Genomic DNA, 23358 nt, shown 5'->3' with positions numbered 1-23358 from the left:
GTTGCACCTAGGCTACATTTTATTAGCTCCTTTAAAAAAAAAAACAAAAAAAAAAAACAGTGTACCAGTTGTTTAACTACTGTCAAGATGTTTCCATTACTCAAAGGGAGCATCTTGCTGCATTTAGGGCTTTGAAACTGAAAATAACCAATAGTGTTGGCTGAAAAATAGACTGGCATTTTAATTATTGTGTTTGTCATTTTACATTACATCCATATTTATTATTTTGAAACCTATGCTGCAACAAAGGACAAACATCCAGTAAATTTAGCCAGAGCTTTCGAGAAAAACAACAACAAAAAAAACATTTATTTTTGTTGTACTCTATTCAATTACAGGCTGAGTATGAAATTTGGAACACTAGTCCAGAGTCAGCTGCTCTAGAAACTTGCTGGATTTAAAATTTCTGCACTTTTAAAACTGCACTACTTGGGAGAAAAAAAAGAAAGATGGTGCTGCTATGTTACTGAAAATATTTCATAAAATATAAATATTTGAACTGCTGATTTTGTCTATATTGTTAACCTTAAACTGTAACGCGTTACTATAATGTTGTTACTTTTTTCATTTACTATTATTTCAAAGCATTTCTTTTTAATAAAGTAACTCAATTACTGTTACAATGTGGTGCATTTGTCTTTTTAATAGCAAAGCTCTGTACTGGTGGTAATAGTTTTACATAGAGACCACATGCGATTTTTAATAATTGCTGTGATTGTCTGTGTTGGTCCCTTCAATCAGCCATTTTAGTCATTTTTTAAGTAAATTTCCCCCTCTATTACCCACTATTTTTTCTGTGATGAGACTAATCAATTCCAAATAGACATCTCTGTGATTTGGATGGGGGGTTCCTGCATACATTTTTATTTGCAAAGAATGGAGGCTGAATTGAAGCGTAGAGAAAACCTTTTGGTTCCCAGGCCTGCCAGATCATATTGACTGTTAACGTACTGTATCAAAATGAAAAGGCTGAGGAAAAGGAGCATATTCAAGGCAGATAATGGCTGTTGGGTGACCACAACTAAAATTAAATAAAAATTGGGACAGCGAGGATCCTTATGAGGGACAATGCGAGACACATGTTACTTTTCCACATTGTCGTTCTTGTGCTGCTCACTTTTCATAAGCTCTCCTCCATATTAAATGAAAAGTAACTTTGACCGGCTTCACTAAAAGATCACTTCTCAGCTGCCTCACCCTGTTATAAACTGCCCTGCAGTCTTTCTATTTATGTGCAGGTCTCTTATGCTGTGGGGGAAGCATTTGTATTTTGATGGACAGCTGCCAGAGCTCTGTGACAGACTGCAGCTCTGCTTTATTTATATGAAAAGCACCTTTAAATCTTTTTTTTAAAAATCATTTTCAGAATATGAGCCAGTCAAATGCAAGTCACCATTTGGTGACTAATGTTGGCAGTAACATACTGGGCTATACAGGTGTCAGCCACACATTAGCATCATATCCAGAAGATTCTAAACATTTTGGCATAATCTAAAGCTTTTGTTATCTTGTGCAAAGCGGCACATAAAAGCAGACATGAGGGGAAAATATATTTATTACATAGGATCATCAGATGATGCCTATCCTTAATAGATTTCAAGTTTATACATTTTGGCCCCCAGCTGTGTACTTTGGCTTGTTGGCAAGGGCCATTTCTTTCAAATAATTTATTGCTCTGACTTAAAGCTACAGTGTGTAATTTTCAGCGACATCTAACGTCCAGACTGCAGACTGCAGCAACATGAACATCTCCCCCCCACCGCTTCTCCCCCCAACAGTACGGCGAGCGTTACGGGACAAAATGTCTTCCACGACGTCCGCATCACCTACCTTCTCAAGTGATGAGGTTTGTTTACATAGATAATTTTACAGATAGTATTTCATTAGTCTGTGTAGGGTATAGATTTCATGTAGAGTTGAACAACTTGCCGTAGTTACTTTCGAGCGTAATGGGCGATCTCGCAATCGCTAGTTTGTTGGCTCTCCGCTGCCGTAGCGCAAAGATGTCTGCCTCCATGGCTGCGAGACCCGCTCCTATGTAATTATAAATAACGAATTCTAAGGCAACGCAAATATTAAGGTTAAGAGGCTGAGCTTGTAGATGATGATAAATAACATAGTTATGTATAATATATTACATTTCTGACTGTATATCCCTGTAATTATTACACACTGTAGCTTTAAATAAAGCCAATGTTAAAAAATGACTTTCTGTTTTCAGTTTGTAAATCGTAAAACACTAAACTTAATTGATAAGGGCATTGATACATGCATCGTTAAGAATCATTATTGTTAAAGTATAAACAGTTGCTGTTAGAACTTACCTCGTACAAATCATTTCCTTTTGGAGTAAGCAATCAACAAAGTAACTGAGTTAATTTTTCAATGAAGTAACTAGTAGCTGTAACTAATTCATTTTCCAGTTATTAAACACAATACTTTTTGTGAATGACTTTTGCTTTAGGATGTTTTTACAAACTGTCTACAAAGATGAATAGAAAGAAGGAATAATAACTGGAAGGATAAATATTTCAAATATCAATATGTCCTCTAAGGATTTTGCCCACATGTTGTTCATTTATATAGTATTTATATGACCACACGTACCGTACAAGAAAATAACTCTCTGCGTTTTCACTGTAAGCGTAGGAGGTATTCCGGTAGAAAAAGGATTGAGCTCCATGTCAGGGCATTTTACAGACTAAGTAAGCAGGTTTAAAACTTTAGGACAGGCTGCTTCTTTATTGTTCTGTTGAAATCTAAAAGAAGAGCTTTTTTCCTAGACATACTTTAGAGGCACAGACAGAAACTGAGAGTTCCTGTTTGGCAGTTTGGTGGTCTTCCTCTCAAGATTGTTAGCTTGTTAATTAGTGCAGAATGTAGACTACGCTTCTACTGCTAGCATGAGAGTGAGTGATGGTTGAGAATGGTTCCAAATGGCAGAACAAAGCTTAGAGACTCCCAGAGTTCCTGCCCTATGCATTTGCAGCAGGCCTGTTTAGCCCATTAAAATAGATGGCAGAGAACAAGCAGTACAACACAATGAGATTTTGAGTATTAAGATATAAAAATATAAAAAAACAAAACACAGAAAGCAGATGTTTAGTTAAAAGCTGTGTTTCTGTTTTAGGAAAACCAAATAAGTCAACCGGAAGCAGTGATTCTTTTTCTTGGCAGTTACATTTACCTGCTATAAACCACAGTTTTCAGTCTCTGCACAATAAGCAAACAATGTTATTTGAATGATTCATTGATTGATGGACTTTATTGAACTCGCAGTGGAGAAATATAGCTTTAGAATAGCTGATCTACTTACAGGTACTACCCAAGACCATAAGAACTGATTTAATACTTTGCAAAATGATGTAAAATTGCACAAAATATTAAGTGATAAACAAATTCTGGTGTCACAAAGAATAACTTAAAACAGTGATTACACAATAAAAAGATAGGTGGAATGAACACTCTTCACAAATAGTTAAACTATGTAAGAATAGGTTAAATTACAGTACAATGTTTATATTAGCAGACAGTTAAAATAACAGTTTTGAGCACCAAAAAGAAGAATATGTTTCCTCTAATGGTGCATATTTGTTTAAAACAAGATTGTTTTCATTTAATGAACTTACTCACCATGGATGGAGTAGCCCGAAATTTTATCCAAGTAAGACTAATGAAACTTTATTGTAATTTTACTCATGTAAAGGTAAAATGTACAATTATGAAAAACTGCTACTAAAAGTTACTCAAATAAATGTAACTAAGTAAAAGTAACACGTTTCAACCCACCTCAGAAAAATTTTAACATTGTAGAAAAATGCCAACAATAAACACTTTATGAAGCCAAGTTATAACATTCCTTTAAGAGGGAAAAAATGTGTGCCTATATAACAGCAGTGTTAACAGCACAAAATCCACTCACCACTATCACATTTGGTGTCCACTTCATTTAAAACAAAGTGACTAATAATATTACACACATTCTGTCTTTTAATTGTTTAGCATATTTCATTCATCTTCCTTATTTATTATTCTAATAGGTTCCTAATAGGTTGTTACAAACCAATATGTATAAGATTAAACATTTGTATGACAATTGTATTTGTTCTAATGATTATTCTGTCAGATCTTATTCAAATTGGACAACAAATTCTTAAAATACAGTGAATTACTTTTCTATTCAACATATTGTAAAAAAAAATTGCTATGCCCTTAATTTTACGGAATGATCCCCTTGAGACAATAGACATATTCTTTTTAAGAAAGTGGCCACTTATTGACCATTAGTTGATCAATAAGATGAATCAAGCTTATCTAAGTTTGATTCATTGATGACTTGCATCGTCACACCAAACCGATGGACAGTGGGGAAATGAAAAAGCCCTCACATCTGTCTGTCCTCCTTAGCTTACTTGTGGGGCCTGATCAAACAAAGGCTGTACATGCAATAAGGTTTGCTAGGGGGCAGTCTTTGTATATCACAAAGATGAATTGTTTTCAAATTGGAGGTTATAATGATGATGATTTTAAAAAAAAAGACAAATGAAACAATTGGATTAACACCAACTCTTTACAACATCCCTTGAGTTAAACCATGGCAATCAACAGTACACTAATAACATAACTGCTTTGTACGGAGCTAGAAAAGGAACAATAATGAGGGGGGAAAAAATCACTCTTACCATGAGTTAGAAATATGCAATCAGTGGCAAATGATTTTATTTGTACTCCTGTTTAAAATAGTCTGAAACACCTGAAGTTACCCACTAAGGGACAAAAAAATTATATTTCTCCTCTAATGTAAAGACCCTTACATTTGATTTACAAAAATGTTTCTATGCATAAGGGAATAAAGAATTGCAAAGTTTTATAAGATTTTTTAATTCTTCAACTTGCAAAACTTTTTTTTATTTACATTGATGCAACAGTAATCCAAAACAAATGGGGATGTATATAATTAATTCCCTTGTCTTTTATTGTATTTATTTTATGTCCATTACTTTGTGATTTTGATCTGTGAAAAGCATTTTATGAATGAATTTTACTCGCTTACTAAGTTCACATTTGATCTAGCATCCAAGTTTTAATATAGGTTTATCTATTAGGGAAGATATCACAGTAGAGAGGTGTTTTGCTTCGGTAGCTGTTTCCTCCTACAGTCACCCCATACTTGCTTGGGGAGAAATTGTTTCAAAGCCATTGATGTCATGCCAACATGAAGTTTACCTTTGAAAGCAAACAGTTGTTTTGTTTTTCTTATTTTGGTTGTTTTTTTTTCCTGGCTAGACCTAGGCCTTTAGATAAATAAACTCATGCAAAATTGCCGCTGTAATAAAAATAATCATGTCTTTGCCAGAGGTGTCAGAACATGTGAAGGGCTCCGAACAAACATGCAGCAATCACACATTTCAGGATGTTTGAACTGGTAACGAGTGTCTGATGTGCAAACAGAGAACAATAAGGAAATATTTGAGCACGTTTCTGCTATTCTTCATCTACAAACACGCCCCACATGCAAAGATGCCGCCACACCTCGTTAAGCTCAGGGCAGACCTGAGGGTGGTAAAGTTGAATGGAAAACGGCCAGTTTGTCATCCCATCGCAACCTCACAGACTGGCCACACTGTGGTGCTTTTGTGTGCAGCAGTCCAAGAAGCTGGAGGAAAACATCTTTTATTGTCTCAGACAAATTACCCAGAAGTCTTTTCAGTTATTTTCAAAATTACGCTTCATAATAGGCACAAATATATTAAAGAGTCTATTTCTGATGGTCCCTTTGTGTCCCTTTGTTCCGCCAAAACTTCCAGAACGATTTCAAAGGCATTAAACAAAACTTCTTTTTTGCTTTCTAACATCTGCTCCCAGCCAGCCACCTGTCTCCTGTCAGATGCTATATAAATGCACGGCGTACACTTGTTAATTATTTCCCCTGAATGTCGACATGTCAAGCCGAATACACAGAAAAGGATGGCAAAGAACTGTTTTATTAGAGGTGATCACTCTTTCTCCCTCCACTCTCTCTCCTTCTTCCTCTGTCCTTGTTCAAACATTTTGTTCACCTCTTTCTGTCCACTAAACTGCAGTAGTGTATGTGTGTGTGTGTGTGCCTGCATGACCTCAGCATGCCTCTATACACCAATAAGAGTTGTCTCCCAGGAGACACACAACTGCGTGTGCTGAGAGGGTGGCAGAGGGATGGCTGGAAGGGAAGGAGTGACAGAGGGGTGGCATGTCAAAGCAGGGATGAAGTTTGGAGGGAAGCGAAGTAATGAGAGGTGTCATTAGAGGGAAGCTGAGGGTGGGGGAGAGCAGCAAAGCCAGGCCAGGCGGGTGGCATGGCAGTGGGGCCTCCTTGTGTCCTTCTCCCTCTTGTCCCTCCTGGTCTCCTTTTGCGGACAGCATCTGCCTGCTTTACATGCAAAACACATCCTGCAGAGAGGGCGTCTACACATGGGGCTGAGGGGAAGGGAAGAAAAAAATTCCTGAGGGAGTGCAGGGAGAAAAGGGCGGTGGGCATCCTTAACAGCCTCCCTCTACCAGTGTTTCCCCCTTGATGAATCCGTGGTGTGTGTGTTTGTGTGTGTTTTGGGGGTGGGGGGAGGGGAGGGGGTGATGAGGGATGAGAAGATTCACTGCAGATTACTGTGCTTGAATCAAGCCTCACCTCATTTCAGTCCACAGATGTTGCTATTTTTGTTCTTTTTTTTGGTTTTGCCCATACTTTTCCTGGGTTTATAGCATTAATTTTTCCTAGATTTTTCCCATCAACATGTCTGTGTTCAAAACAAGGGGGTTAAAGGTTCAGAAACCTACAAATAATTACATTTCCATACATGCAGAATGCTCCTGGAGGACTGTTTATTAAAGGTACAGAAAATAAATACTAGCCTATTAAAAAAGGAATATATCAACATTTTGTGTAGAAATACTTGAAATGCTTGTTTAGTTCAGTGGTCTAAAGCTTCCCTTTAAATCACTGACCTGCTCGTTAGATTTTGCTGAGAACAGCCTTCTACGTAGCCATGTTGATCATCCTCTGGTACCTGTAAGCCAGTCTTCCAGCCCAGGATGATTGGATGTAACTTTGCAGTTTCCTTTGCATCTTTTTGAAAAAGCAGATTCAATATCTGCAAACAGGTTTGAAGGTGTAGAAAATAAGGCTGGATTCTAATCTTGTTGAAACAAAGCTGCTGCTTAAAACTAGATTGTTTGAGGTTTATAGTGTGTCCCATACCATGGTGCCTGAGCCTGTATTTTGAACTCACCATATATCATGATGCTTGATTGGTATTTAAGGAATACTCCTCAGGACTGAGGGATGATAAGAGCAGATTTAATAGCTGGGTAATTTATCCAATTTCTTTCTCTTCCCTTTTTGTTATGCACCGTGTCGACAGTGCTGGTTGACATATAATATTGTATCCTACAAATATCAGATGTCTCAGCTTTTAAGTGCCATCATGAAGGATGAAAGAACACACATATAATCCAAACATGAGCTGTTTTCTGGAAGTAAAGGTTTTGTTCACTTGGCTTTTATTAAATTTGGTCCACTAGCATAAACAGGGCGGGCGGTAAAGGTAAATCGCTGTTGTTTCTCTATCAAGATGTTTTTGTTTCAATTCTGTTATTGATTGTTTATTTACATGTCTGCGCAGCTTGCTATGCACCAAGATTTATGGTTCTGGGTGAACCTTTAATCACACTGAATCTGGCTGGTTTGACGTGCAGTTCAGATATTTTACTTTGTATTTTCCATAAAGTGGGCATGTTTTAAATTGCCAACATGTCTCTCTTCCAGTCAGGCTCACAACTTTCCTATCATATCGCTCCACTCCAGACCAAGATAGACCAAGGCTTTAACTTGGTCAGAACTACACAGACAGAGCTGCGGAGAATCACGAGCGGTGTGCCTGACCTATACTCTAACTGCTACAGGCCTCCAGACTTTCTCTGTGTCTGCATACACAATCATCAGAGGTGTACTGTCCCTTTGTGCCATTTGTCCATAGCTAGACTCAGGTCACTGACTTGAATTTTTGGAACTTCAGCACTGACTGAGGAGACGTATAATCGAGTCATTGTGAAGCTCCGAGATCCTGAAGTGACGTTTTGTTGGGTTTTTATCTCTCGCAGGATGGCTTCTAGGAAGAAATATTCTCAATGATCCGGTGCCACTTGTCTTTGTCAGGTATTCCTGGTTTTTGGGAGTTGGTTTTTTCAACTCAGGTTTTTAGAAAGAGGCAAAGCACATCTCTTTGCTGATGCACCTCTCTGACCGATTTTCCTGCAGACAAATAACTGTTTGCTTTTTCGTCTAACTGAAGGTTCAGCAGAATAAAAATGGTTTTCTTTTACACCTTCAGTGTCATAGATCTTACTTATTCTATTTTGTTATATTCTCTCTCTCCAGTAACATGTAAAGAACACAGTGTGACCATATTTATATAATCATATAAAGTATATTTCTTAATGCCTTACTTTGCTTGAATGTGTGCTTTTATTCTCAGGATGCATCTTTAAAGCTTATGCTCATCAATATTTCTTAACCCTGCTTTAACGTACAACATCAAGTTACTATCAGACCCATTATGTTGGATTTCCACATGACCCACGGCACTCCTGTCACTTTGGGTGTTTGTCTTTTTCATTCCCACACAGGGAGGCTTCCTCTTTCTCTTATTTGCTCCCTCTTCTGAAAGGAAATGTGTAAGATTGCTCTCTTTGTGTAACCACTATGTGCAATAATAAACAGAGGAAATGAGCCTGGTTGCCTCACTTAATGCTAACATTAAACATATCAGTAAGTAGATTGTTCAGTGGTGAGATGAATGAGGTGTTTCTATGCTGCTGTCATTTAAAGCAGGCTTTCAACTTTCTATAAACATTTTTTCTTTACCTCCACTTCAACCGAGTTTAGTCATTTCTCTGATTGAAACACTGGATTAAAGGTGTGTGCCAAAGTGCAACTTCAAACCATTGACTTTAGTTATTTAATTGAACAAAATCTATAGTTTTAGGTACCAAACTGATGAGTTGTCACAATTATCCCTTTACATCTACAGGTTAAGTGCCAAATAACAAACTTGAATATAAAATGCTTGATAATGAAACACCCCTGTGAGCAAATTATGACTTGCCACAAGAAACGGAAGTGACAAGGTAACAGGATGATGAGCCACATACTTTAATTTAATGGGGAAAGTGACACAACACTAAATAAACCTTCATTTTAGTGAAATGTAGTGGATGTGAAACAATCAGGATAAAGAAAAAAGGCAAGACTTACCGTATAGCTGCTACCTTTAAGGAGGCAAATCAAAGTGAAATAATTTATATAAATAAATATAAATTTTGTCATGGTTTTGGTTATGTTGTGCTTTACTTTGCTCCTTGTTTTCTAGTTTTATTGGTTTAATTCCTATTTTGTTGTAGTTTCTAAATTTATGCTAGTTCTCTAGTTTTTCTGTTTTCCTCTGTTGCCCTCTTGTTTGTGTTCCTTTCCCCTTGGCTCCCTCGTTGTCTCCTCACACCTGCTCCTTGTCAGCTCGTTAGCCCTGCCATTGTCTCTGTCAGCTACATATACTCTTCCTCTGCAGTCACTCCTTGTTGGTTCCTTGTTGTTGCTGGTCCTGTCGTAGCCGTTGTCCTCTCCCCTCGTCTCTCCCTGGCTCCTTGTGCGTGTTTTTCCCTTGATGTCTCCATGGTTCTGGTCTGTTACATTTTTTGTTGGATTTTATGATTCCTACCTTTGTTAACCATTTTCATAATTAAAAACTACAAGAATACACCTCAGCCTCTCTGCCTCTGCATTTGGGTCCTCTAAACCACAACCAAAACGTGACAAATTATAGAATATTTAATTGGTAAAATGTTTAATAGAATACATCTTTGAAAATTCATGTTAGTATTTGCTGCAGTCCAGCCATGATTATATTATTTTATATTATTTGGACCAAAGCAGAAACAATATTACAAGCAAAATGGAATAAGTTATCATAAAAACAGAAAATAAGCCTCTTTGTTCTCAGTCCTCTATATTTAAGTAACTTTGATTGTAGTGTTTGTGTAAGAGAGGCAACTATATGATTAAAAACTGCAAGAAAAATATTGAAATGTTTCTGTAATGGGCTGATTTCTCTACATAATCCTCTATCAGAGTAATAAAGAAGACTTCCATAACCTCTAGAGATCTGTAGCACTGATCTCACCTCGGTGAAGCACCAAAACATGTTACTGCACTTTTCATTCTTGAGTTATTGAGGAATTTTTCTGTTTTTTGGTTATTAAATTTATCATTGTGAATATAACACAGAACAACACTGTGAGTGATGGTTATTCTGAAATATGTATAAAACCTTGTTTTATACATGTTTCCACTTGCAGATTAATATCTTTTATAAAATCTTCTCCCTATGAAGACCCTGCATCATTGTCCTCTGCTTCTGGCTTCTAATCTTCCTGACTCTGCTCGTTTGTGAATAAAGCTTTTGTTTAAATATATGGTAGCCATGGTGAGTAGCCTACAAACCCTATATGGACATGAATTGTATTTATTCTCACCATGAACTAACTAATGAGGGATGTTACACTGGTTACAACATCAGTTACTTGTTGATTAGCTTAGTATGATATGCTTTCCCCGTCCAACCAGACTGAATTACATCGAGCGTAATTCTGTTGGGTAAACCGTTAATGTATTTAAGACACCTTTTCCGGGGTCATTTCCAGTTTTTACTGTCAGTAATCAATCTTACTTTGTGGTCCAACTAGGAAAAAAAATCGAATCGAAGTGTTATGTTCCTGTTTTAAGGTGACAATCATCTTCCAACACAGCATTGGTCCAAAGAGGTTGTTAAATGGCTAAATGAAAGTCTGGACTTCTATTCCAGGCTATAAATGGCTGCTTCCTGAGCCCATTCTAATGCTCATATTCTTTAAAGTTTACTCATGGCCACAAAATCAGGGATTCTGTAATTGATTATGGGCTTTTAGAATCAACATGTCACTTATTTAACTACTTTTTAGTTAGCTGTATTAACAACTTTGGTAAACAATATTTACAATCAATGAAATTAGCTTTTGCTTGAATCTAGATTCTAGATATTGATTGAATCTAGATCAGTTTGCTTTAGTTAATCTAAAGTTAATTTAATTTTGCTTTTTAAACTCAAACTTTCCAGAGTTTCTCGAAGATGGCTGTTAAAACTAGTAGGTATCCATCTCTCTTCTTTTATTTTTAGTCTCGCTTCTTCAACGCGAAACTCAGGATTTAAACCACAAGTCTACTCTTCCTGTAATTTTCCATGTCTGCTTAAGCACAGACCCTAAGCAGACTGGGCTGCGACTCGCTCCTTATGTGTGAGCATGTGTGTGTGTCTGTGCTCTTTAAACCGCTTAGTTCCTTTTAGATGAATTTCCTGACTTGACGAATAATGTTGCAACAGATGTTCGTTGAAATCTCAGAAATAAACTTGAACAAAAACTTGACCTCACCCTGCAGCATTTTCCTCTCTCTGTCCTCTCATCCAGTATTTTCTTTGCACCTTTGGACAGGGGATCCCAGTGTCATCTCACTTACTCTTAAATATAGAAATGGACCCTGACCCCCCTCTAATCCTACCAGAAACATTCACTTAAACACACAGAGGATGCAGATATGTGTCTTGTCCCTGCTAGAGAGCGGCTGCAGAGCAGGGAAGTGGAGGCCCCAGGACTGGGCCAGCTGTTCCAGGCTCACTCTCTGCCCTGGGCCCCACATTCCCTCATTCAAGGGAGCTTTGTTGTTCTGACATCTTGGAACAGTTGAGCAGCTCTGCTTCTAATGCTGCTGTATTGGTGAGGGGAGAGACAGAGAGGGAGGGGAGGGGGAAAAGAAAGAGACAGGTTTTATGTGTGCTTGTTATGCTCAATCTCTCCACTTCTCCCTCCTCTTCTTCTTGTTCTGGCTCATCTTGAGTCCCCATTCTTGACTTACTACTGCATAGAAGATTTTGGGTATATATATAATTTAGTTGTCATTTCACCTGATTTAAGGCTAATACAGGAAATAATGTCAGAAATATCAGTTTGCTGGATTCATTTGCAAATAGATTAATGGCAATTATTTCTTCGATTAATAATCGGATAGCAAAAGGTTACTCAAGGAAGTTTTTTTTTTTGTTTGTTTTTTTATAAAATTAATCATAGACTAAAAAAAACTTTTTTTTCCCCCACAGATGTTGCTATTTATTTCAAAAGATGAACAATATACTTATCTGTAATTTTCCTCAATATAATAGAAAGGTTTGGTAATCCAGAGTTCTAGTTTCTGCATACTTTACCACATAACTGCAGAATCTTCTGGGAGTATTTTTCTGAATATGGGAGAACATTTTTCAGGCATATATGCATGTATTTCTGTCTTGCCTTATGTGATGTATTTCTGCTGTAGACGGCATGAGCATCAGTAGTGGAGTAAAGTTGTACATAAAATATTGGAGGAGTCAGCTATGGCGCCGGTTAGATCATAGTTCTCTGCCTCTGTTGAATAAATGAGTCAGAGATAGCCTGAAGGTCAACCGGAAAACTAATTACTAACAAACCTCCTCAACACATAACCAAAACATACATTTAAACCCCAACTCTGAATACAAAATTATTACAATGGATATTTATTTCTGCTGTCCTCAGAGACAGTGACGATGTTGATTAAAAAAAAAGGTCCACTCAAAACTAAACAGTTGCAGAGTTGACTGGTTCTTCAGTGATTGTGTCCAAGTCACGGTGAAGAAAGATTAATAGTTAATGGCAGCAATAGAGGATTAATTTAGGGGAGAGAATCAGCTGAACTCTGAGTCTGGAGGATAGTTTATTGGAAGACAACGAGAGAATATTTAGTTAGACCAAGTTCCCAATATGGCCAAGTAGCTTCCACACATCACATATACTTTAAAATTTACTCCACTGCAGCATCTCCCTTTATCCCCCTCTGTCTGAACTACTGCAGATTTCCTCACCTCAGCATGTTTCACTTTTAAACTGAAAGTGAAACTAACCTTGAACTACAATATGAATTGTTTGACCACTTGGGGGCACTTAGAGCACAAATGTCTCCTTCGATAAGATCAGCTGAACATGAAAAAGATACAACCAATAAGATTATTTCAGCTGAAAGATAGAATACTGAGAACTTGTAGCTGGTGCATGTGACTCTTTAAAAAAAAGGATTGCTTAAAAAGGACAGAAAAAACTTACTGCTTTACCAAATAATTTTTATCATGTGGCATTTAGATGGACAGGGCTTGTTTTTGAATACATAGCTTTTATGGTTAAATAGAAACCGCAGTTTGATCCAAGAGATGAGAAGTCAGACAGACTCCCAAAGGTATTGCAGCATGCACTGCAGCACATTTAACAATAGCTGTGTTTCCATCCAAGTGTCATGAGCAAGCCTTAAATATATTGAAGACAAAATGAAAATGTATTTAGACAAGTTTCCATCCATTGATGCAAAATATGACAATATCACCCTATGTTTAGGTTACACTATACTGTGATAAACAGGAAGTAAAGTTAGAAAGATAGCACAGGCTACAGATCAGTAATGTGCTGAGGTTTTAATGAATGTGTTGCAATCAGGAAAGTTGGGCATACTTTATCTTGTCAGTTAGTATTAACAATGTTGCATGCAATTCAAAGATGTCAAGAGAGAGGTATGATTCTACTGCTTGCTTTTAGGATGGTGGACAAATGTGTTTTCTTGTCCTGGGAGGGGAATGTTAGCCTAGTGGTTAGAGCAGTGCGCTTGTGCTCGGGGAAGGTTGCGAGTACCAAGTTCGATCTCCACAGCCTGCACTCTGGGTTCCTGGGCAAGACCCTTAACCCCACACTGCTCCCAGGGCACTGCACGGTGGCAGCCCACTGCTCCCCAAGGGGATGGGTTAAGTTGCAAAGGTACATTTCTAAAATGTGAGATCAATAAAATTATTATCTTAAGTGCATTTGTTCTTTTTTGAACAAGTAAACAAAAAGAAAACTGAAGTGAGCGTAAAAGTTTTTTCCAAATCTAGTACGTTGATTCAAATGTTGCTGTTGCATGTGGCTTTTCTAATGAAATAATTCAAAATGTCCTTTAAGACACATTGATAGAAGCAAGTCTAATGTGGCCTTTCTCTTTTTTTAATGAGGTATTTATGAGCTGTGATGTGTTGTATTCTCTCTGAAGATGTGTCAATGACAGTCTCCATAACTGTACATTAGAGGAACAGAAAAGAGCCAAAAATGAAGTCTGTCTGGTTAAATTGGCTGTTATAATCAGCAAGACCAAGTTAGTTTAAATCAAGATGTAATTAGCAACTACTCCAGGAAAAATAGACCATTTAAAAAAAAAAATAAATTGCCAAAACCTAATTACATGTATACCATTTTACAACACTGAACTTTGTGACTTGAAAATGTGTTACTTGAAATCTATAGTAAGTAAATACGTTTGGTTGGTACAGATGCTGTTCTTCAACTCAAATAGATAGATTATATGCCCAGCAACAATAATGAATAGTTTTCAGTAATGGTAAATCTGAATAAAAAAAACAAAGAATATAAAGTAAGAATGAAAAAGAGAAAATTGTTTCCAGTCAATTCAGATTGCATTAAGTCACTCTGCTTTCTGCTTCAACACCTTCACTAAAAGGACTTGTCAGCGCCTATTTGGAAAACTTGTAAACAGATTCTGAAAACATCTAATTGATTTATAGAGACACAGAAAGGTAACATTTAAAACTTTTTTATGTGGATTTTTTCTTATTAGAGTCTCAATCTCAAAAACTTGTTTGCTAAGCTGTATGGCATGTCAAAGCCAAAACATGTGTCACTCACTTGTTGTCTGTCACATTGTATCTGTTGTTGACAAGGTTACAGTTTTCTTTGTTTACTTCCTGTTTTATCTGTAATCTCATTTATGCAGATGATCTTAAAAGTGTCCTTGGATGTCATTTAACTCACTGAACTCCTGCTGTTCACATATTGTAGCTTTATTTGACATACTGACATGCTTTTAAGAAAAGGTCAGTCTTATGTAATTATGAAGTTTTATCTAGTTATGAAGGTAAGAATCTCTCTGAAGCCAGACTACTTGCCCTCTCCAGAAAAGTTTTTAGGCCCTTTGGAAACCACAATAAGTCACTATTGCAAACTTCATGGGAAACTGCCTAATTTTGCCTGGAGAGAGCTGAAAATCCCACACCAAGCAGTGCGGTGTTATAATGTGTGCAGTGCATGCACTTTTGTGGGCAGACCACTGTAACTGTGCATCTATGCATGGGTACACTTGTTTTCCTGCTTCTCATGCATTAAAACCACTTGCTTGAAGTTGGTAAGGAAAAAAATCTTGATCTGCAACATCAAAGAGGCTAGAAGCTAGAGAGACCCCTCTGGTCAATGATATGCAGGTCTTTTAAATTAATGCTAATACAAATTCCTTAAAGGGTCTTTTGGCTGGAACATTTTAGATAATTTTTTTTTCCTCTCATTATATTTTCCCTTCATTTGCATTTTATAGGCCCAACAAATATTATATTTAAGTAGTTATAAAAGTATTTTTAAATGTTTTAAAGAGATGGATTATTGTGGTTTTGGTTGTAGTACCTACTTTCAACCTTTAGATGGAACTGCTGCATTCATTTTTTTAGCCTTTCAGTTTTTACCCACTCTAAGACAGAATGCAAGGAAATAAGTGCACTACAGAGATACAGGTAGCTAAATATATAAGGAACAAGTCAAAAACTTGACACATATGTGGTGTTCTGCTGAAAATTGGTGATTAAATCAGAATTATTAACAGCAAAGAAAAAAAAGCAAAAAAAAAAACAAAAACCATGCATTGAGGCATTCAAAGAGACTTTGTGATGACAATGCAAGACTGATTCATGAGATTTACCAGAATTAAGAATATTCCTAAAATTATTAATACTCAGTAATATCATATAATCAGTAAAGTCATAGAGTATAATAATCAGTAAAGTCATGGAGTATATGGGATGGAAAGTTTTTTTGTTTGTTTTTTTCTTCGAGAAACTGTTGATACATTCTCAATTATTGTCGTTTAGTCCTTATGTTTTTATTTGACAGCCTAAGCAACAAGGTAGCCTCATTGTCCTACCTAACTTTTAGAGATGTAACAGTACATCTCGTGTACATCACATTACATTGTGTTATTCAGAATACAATTTAGGAGACATTGCAGAGATTTAGGAGCGTTCCTTCCTTCAATACCTAGAACTATAGCATTAAATTTCCCTGAGTTGCTAAAAAACATTTTTGTGAGATGGAACGGTTGCAGTGTTACATTGTCTTAATTGATAAGGAAATGTGCAAGTCCACCAATCTCTAGGATGGACTTGTGACCTGTCCAGGCTGTACATCTGCCCATTGAATTCAATTCAGTTCAGTTTATTTATATAGTGCCAATTCACATGTCATCTCAATGAACTTTACAGAGAAAATTCAACCTGATTATACAGTCAGATTGGTTTAAAGTTTTCTGTCTAAGGAAAACCAGCTGCTTGTATCGTCTAATTGACTCAAAGGCAATCCCTCACACCAAGCATGCTTGGTGGAGACAGTGGAGAGGAAAACATCTAGCAGAGCCAGGCTCAGTGTGAGCAGCCATCTGCCGAGGCCGACTGCGGTTCAAGGTGACAGAAGCAGATGTAGAAAAAGAAGCAGATACAAAAGGTAGCTGTCAACCAGCTCTACAGGTGGACCTGTCCCTGAAAGAAAGAGTCAGGCAGATGAGATCTGAGCAATCTCCCATGTCAGAGGATGAAAGAAAGCACATATAGTTAGTCACAGTCAGAGAAACAGGACTTCACTGAAAAACAGGCAAAACTCCAACATCTGGCAGCCTCACAGATTATATTTTTCACCAGGTTGATGTTACAGCCAAACAGGAGCAGACCAGTTGAAGCCACTATGAGGAAAAGCAGAGAACATAATGTAGGGGTTTAACAACCAAATACTGCAGAGTGTGAGAATAAAGATAGAATTCAGCAGAATGACGGAAAGGGGTCCACATGTCCTCCAGCAGTCTTAGCATATAGCAGCATATAGAGATAGCTCGGGATAACCTGAGCCACTCCAACTATACTTTATCAAACAGGAACTTTTTAAGCGTTTTTTTCCTCATGGACTAAAAGCGGTAGTTGGTTCCACAGGAGAGGAGCCTGATAGCCAAAAACTTTGCCTCCCATTCTTCTTTTAGACATTCTAAAAACCACTAGTAAACCTGCAGATTGAGAGCGAAGGGCTCTGTTAGGAACCTAGGGAACAGTCAAATCTCTGATATAAGATGGAAGTTGGCCGCTTAAGACTCTATATCTGAGAAGGAGGATTTAAAATTTTGTTCTGAAATTAACAGGAAGCTAATGCAGAGTGGCAAGGTTAGGAGATATGATTTCTCTTTTTAATTTTTTTAATCAGAACTCCAGCTACAGCATTTTGGATCAGCTGAAGACTTTTAACCAGTTTGTGGACTTCCTGATAGTTAATTACAATAGTCCAGCCTTGAAGTAAGAAATGCATGAACTAGTTTCTTAGCATCACCCCTGAACAGGATATTTCTAATTTTTGCAATATTCTGCAGATAGGAGGAAATTCTAGAAACCTCTTTGATATGTGATTTAAATGACAGGTCCTGATCAAAAAATAATTTCCAAGTTTTTTTTTTTTTACATTATTATCTGAGATCATTCTAATCCCATCCAAATGAAGTGACTGACTAATAAGCTTCTTTTTCGAAGACTGTGGTCCAAAGACTATAACTTCTGTTTAGTCTGCATTCAGGAAAAGAAAGGTAAGAGTCATCCTGGTTTTTATGTCTTCAAGACATACCTGCAGTCTATGTATTGGGCTAGCTTCATCTGGATTTATAGACAAGTATAGCTAAGTATGATCAGCATAACAGTGGAAATTAATCACATGATGTCGAATAATTCTACCAATTAGGAGTATATATATCTGAGGAAAAATATGCAGATCTTATTTTACGAAATGTAATGTTATACATTAGTAAACTTTTTTACAGACAAAGTTTCCTAGCGTTTTACTTTAGACGTCCTGCTGAGGGTAGCCCTTCATTAAACCAGGGAGCCAGCTTTCTATTTATTAACGTTTTTTTTTTTGTTTTTGTTTTTTCAAAAGGGGCTACTTTGTCTGAGGCATTATGCAGATAACTAGCAACCCAAACAACAAAATCTTCAACCTGTGAAAGGGAATAAACTAAACATTTGTCCTCTGCAGCACTGCTCAGCAACACAGAGGAGAGAGAAAGTTAAACAGATTCTTAAAAATTTAAAACTGAATTGGTGAACTGGACAGATAATGATCTGCCAAAGGGAAACCTTCTTTTGGGGGAAGGGAACTCTGTTAAAGTACCGGTAATACTAAAAGTTATTAAACAGTGGTCAGTGTCATAAAACTGGATATATGCACCCAGTATTCAAGGTGAGACAGTCATTAGGAAAGTTCCAAACATTTATTAAATAAAACTCAAACAGAACAGAAGTTAGGAGCTGTGGAACTGCTGGCTGCAGGAGGGGGCTGGCCACTGCCAAATCACTGACACTCTGGAGGGAAGAACACAGGCAAATGAGAGGTAATTCATCTGACAAGAGATGATTGTCAGAATGAGTCACTTACCTGGTTTAACAGTGTAGCCTATCCTCTGAATTATATGCAGAATCAGCCAATTCACTGCCAATAAGATGCATCCCTAAGCTGCCCAGAGTGTCCGCGATGCAGCAACCCCAAGCAGCGAGCAGGCAGGAATCAAATCCAGGACAGGGATACATAGAAATGAACAGTTTCAATATCCAGGGATCCGTAGTCCGACCGGGGTTCCAATCCACAGAGGAACAGATAGATTCTGGGTTAAAGGAATCCTCAGAGCATTTAGGCAGGTTCAGAGCCATAATAGGTCCAGAAGTGTGCCCAGACAGACACGCGCAGATGCAGATGGGCAGGCTCAGTGGTTAAGGGCAACTGAGACAAGACTGGGTACCAGGATTTCTGCAAGAAACTTTAAACTGGTTTCTCCTTGGAGCTAGGCTTACAAGAATAAATCTGACCTTCTCCGGGTTCCGAGCCAAAACCCTGAGGACCCTGTAGAGAAGGACCAGGACATGATCAGAAGACAAGACAGACATGAAAACCCTCTCAATCCGCTGGCTGTCAGGAACCATGACACAAATTTTGGAACCAACTAAAAATTACCAAACAGAAAACATAACACAAAACAATGATCTGGCCCTGATAGCTAGGGCTGAACTGAATATAAAGCAGAAACGCAGGTGGATAGGATAAGGAGTGATTAGGAACCGGGCAGAGTTAAGTAGGTGAATTACATGAACAATTGTGGCCAGCTATCAGGGCAGATCATGACAGGTTAGGGTTGTAAAAAATACTTTTATTTATTATAGGCTCCACTTAAGCTATTACCTTCAGTGTCACCATGGATGGTAAAATCCCCCACTATGATGACCCTGTCAGTATTCAGCACCAAATACGATAGAAACACTGAAAATGTCAGAAGGCTAAGAACATAGGAGCCAGCATTCAGGCAAAACAGGAGGTGATATATTCAAAAGGGTGTTTATTAATTGTGTGTGCGGCTGCTCCTCTACTGCTGTAGCTCACTGGAAACTCTACAAAAGTAGAGGCTCAAGTTAGTGACTTCAAAACTCTATCAATGGATAATAATGAGCATGAAAGCCACCAACCTGTAAATGTTAAGGAGTGTAGTCCAGAGAAGTGGAACTCTGTTGCTTTTTACTGACCTAGAGATCAAGGAGAGAAGAGGAGCAGAATCCTTCAGCAGCCAGAGCACACATAGGAACCGAAAGATCTGGGAGGGTAAATCCAAGCCATGGTCAGAAGACAGGTCCAAGGTCAGCAGCAGGTCGAATCCAGGTATCAGCCAGAGAAACACGGAAAAGGCAAACAGAGCAAACAGGGGCAGTCGAAAACTCAAAAGTCCGTGGGCAGAAACCGATGAGGAACAACAGAACTAAATACAGGGAACGCTAGAGTTAGTCTCGCTGAGAAGCTAGAATAATCTGGCACCAAAGTCTGGGGTCCGGAGGCTTACATAGCAGCAGGAACAGCCGGATGTAATTAGAGCTAATGAGCGCAGGGCGGGGCAAAGCAGAGGAGAGCAACAAGGAGAAAACCCAGCCTAAAGGGGCCAAGATCGTTTCAGAAAACTTGTCTAAAAATTCAGAGAAATGACCTGCTGGATGATACAAAGTTACAAAAATAAGAGGTTTTGTTGCTTTGCAATTTGGATGGGGGAAACTAACACTTAAATGTTCAAAAGAGTTGGAAATATTAACTGACTTTGGATTAATCAGTAAGTCGAACTGAAAGATTGTTGCTACTCCTCCTCCACGCCCAGAATTTCTGTGTATGTGAAAATTTAAATAACTAGAGGGATTTACCTCATTTATGCTCACATAATCCTCTTGCTTCAGCCAAGTTTCTGTAAGGCAATTCAAATCAATTTGATTATCACAAATCAATTTATTAACTAATTAACTTTTTGAAGAAAGAGATCTTATGTTAAATAAACAATATTTAATAGGTTTAACTTTTAATTTGAATTGTTATAGATTATCATGATTTACTATAGGATTGTTTTATAATCAAAATAAATCTAAATCTTAATTTTAAAATCAGTGTCAAGATGTGCTGCATCATTATTCTAGAATTTTGCTGCTTAGGTGGCTTCCTGTCAGATTATGCTGGTTTGATTCTGATATTCGTTTTTAAAACTTCCCTTCCCCTGTGGAAGTTTTAGTTGTTGTTTTTTTCCACTTCTGGTGGGATGTGGGATGTCAGGGTAACAATCTGTTGAAGCAGAGGGGATTTTTGCTGATATTTTTCTTGCATTTTAGGACATTATTATGATGCATAACTATAGCAACCCTGCCAAGTTGGTTTCTTACAGCCGGGAGGAGCTGAACTAATACTTCAACTACTTCCAAAAATACTAGATGAGAGAATTAAATGAAGTGGCAAGGATGCAGCGAAGGAGCAGAGATGAGAAAGAAGCAGAAAACTCAAGACATCTCTTTTGTCAGTCAGGATAGTCAATGGAAGATCTTTTGCAAAAAGGCTAGGCCAACTTGAAGCCCTAGCTAGTACCCAGATAATATCAGGATGCAGTATTATGTGTTTTACTGAAACAAGGCTACAGTGCTGCACTCCCAAATTCAGTGCCTCTCTGTGGGGCTTTCTGGCCACATGAGCAGACACGGATTTAAATATGGCTGAAAAAGTAAGCAACATGGGTTGGGAGAACTTGTTAACGGTTGTGTTATCCAGGATGTTACTGGGAAGTTTTGTCTCTGGAGCCCAGATATCAAACTGTTGGCAATCATTGGATATTCTGAACTATGCCTTACTCTGTGCTACACAACAATTCCAACAGTTAAGGTGTCATTATGCTTGAGGCATGTTTGAGTCGCCTTTTCACAGTGTCTGCAACATTCATAGCCTATGCAGCTTTTTCACAATTCTGGATGGCTCCAAGGGGGCATGTTTAGTACAAGCTGCAAGCTGACCACACCACACTACTCAATAACAAAGTCATTTACAACTTTCTCAAAGCCACTTCATGCCATCCAAAAGTGATACAATCTGTTGATAGTGATGATATTTATGAGCTAATTCACAGGATCTCTAGATATGCTCGCCATATTTTTCCGCACGGATCTGTCTGCCAAAATGATGTTATGATGCGTTGAGAATAAACCAAGCTTTACTTAGATGCTCTGTCAGAGAAAACAATCTTTGTACTTTTTTATGCAACTGTTGTTAAGTTTATATTGTACATCTCTAAAGCAATACCTCTTGGGAAATCACACATTTCAAATTATTTTCTTCTGCTTAGAGTAAGCCCTTTCACCAGAGATAACATCTAATAAGAAAAAAAGTCCTGCAATGTTTTCTTGAGGCTATAGACTAGGATACTTTGTGACAGCCACATGAAGAGGACATCAGTGCAATAGGTGTGTGACTGACTATATAAACATCTGTGTAGATAACACCATTCCCACCAGAACAGTGAGGTTCGTCCTCAGTAATAAACCAGGGATAACCAGTGATCTGAAGGACTTGCTAAAGAAGAAAAAAAATTGGGGAAAGTGGATTATTGAGGGCATGAAAAAGTAACCAAAAGTCAAGCTAAGAGAAAGCAATAATGCATACAGAAAAAAGCTTTGAGCCAAATCTCTACCCACATCCTTGCTCTATAAATGTTTTACGTTTCACCTCTATGATGTCATAAACCAAATCAGAAGATGGTGCTCGTCTCTGTTGATTTATCTTTCAGATGTCTGTCTCTAGAAGTTGAGTGAAGAGGACAATGGAAAGACTAAATCAGAATAAGGCACCATGTCCAAATTGTGTTAGGCCCAGAGGAGTAAAGTGGGTTTCTACTGCACCTGTACAACTTTAACCTGATCCAGGAAATCAGGTTAAACGTTCCAGTAATGTGGAAGACCTGCTGCCAAAGAAAACTAAGTCAACAGTCCTAATTGATTATAGACCAGCTGCCTGTACATCCCAAATTATGAAGGTCCAAGAGAGACTCCTGTTGGCCCACCTGAATAAGCAAGCAATCAACAGTCAGGGTCCACTATGCTTATCGCCTTCGAATTGGAGTTGAAGAAGCACAGAAACACCTTGCTTAACAAATCCTCATCATTTTGACAAGGGAAAATGGTGATCAAGCTCTTTGATTTATCCAGTGCATTTAACACATTCAGAAGGGTCTAACCAAGTCATTAGCAGCACAAGAGCATAAAAGAGGACAGTACAGACCATACGATTTTACACTGTACACCTCAGACTTCCTGTATAAGACAGATTCCTATCATCTGCAGAAATGTTCGGATGACTGGTTATCAAAGGCGTACAAGAAGCTGTGTACAGGGAGCTTTTAACTGTTTTGTGCCTAAGAAAAAAAATCATCTGATCCGAAATGTGAATAAAACTAGGGTGTTGATTGTAGACTTCAGAAGAAACAGGAACAAGTTAAATAATATTTACCATAATGGGTCAAGAAGTTAATTTGATGAGCGAATGGCAATGCCTCAGTATTTACCAGTTCAACAGACTTGATTGAAGACATGAAGCTTACTACAAGAAGGGGCAGAGCTGACTGTACTTATTGAGCAAGCTTAGGTCCTTCAATGTTTGCAGCAAGATGCTGCATATTTGTGTTTGTGTGTGTGTGTGTGTGTGTGTGTGTGTGTGTGTGTGTGTGTGTGTGTGTGTGTTTGTTTGTCTGTCCATCTGTGTACAGGATAACTTGAAAAGTTA

General features: G+C 37.9%; 2 long non-coding RNA genes across 2 annotated transcripts in view; one reads left to right on the top strand and one right to left on the bottom strand.

Moving 5' to 3' along the window:
- LOC107084298 overlaps positions 1-23358 on the top strand; it is a 153906-nt gene that overhangs the window by 24848 nt on the left and 105700 nt on the right. The window lies entirely within an intron of this gene.
- Positions 11670-20060, bottom strand: LOC107084299. The gene is made up of 3 exons (XR_001481217.1): positions 19812-20060; positions 18676-19137; positions 11670-11830 (listed from the first exon to the last, which is right to left on the bottom strand). It is a non-coding gene; the product is annotated as an uncharacterized LOC107084299 (long non-coding RNA).

The sequence above is a fragment of the Cyprinodon variegatus genome, unplaced genomic scaffold (assembly GCF_000732505.1).
Source record: "Cyprinodon variegatus isolate N-32 unplaced genomic scaffold, C_variegatus-1.0 Scaffold97, whole genome shotgun sequence".
Taxonomy (NCBI): Eukaryota; Metazoa; Chordata; class Actinopteri; order Cyprinodontiformes; family Cyprinodontidae; genus Cyprinodon; species Cyprinodon variegatus.
The sequence above is the reverse complement of the archived record's forward strand: the minus strand, read 5'-3'. Positions and strand labels throughout refer to the sequence as shown.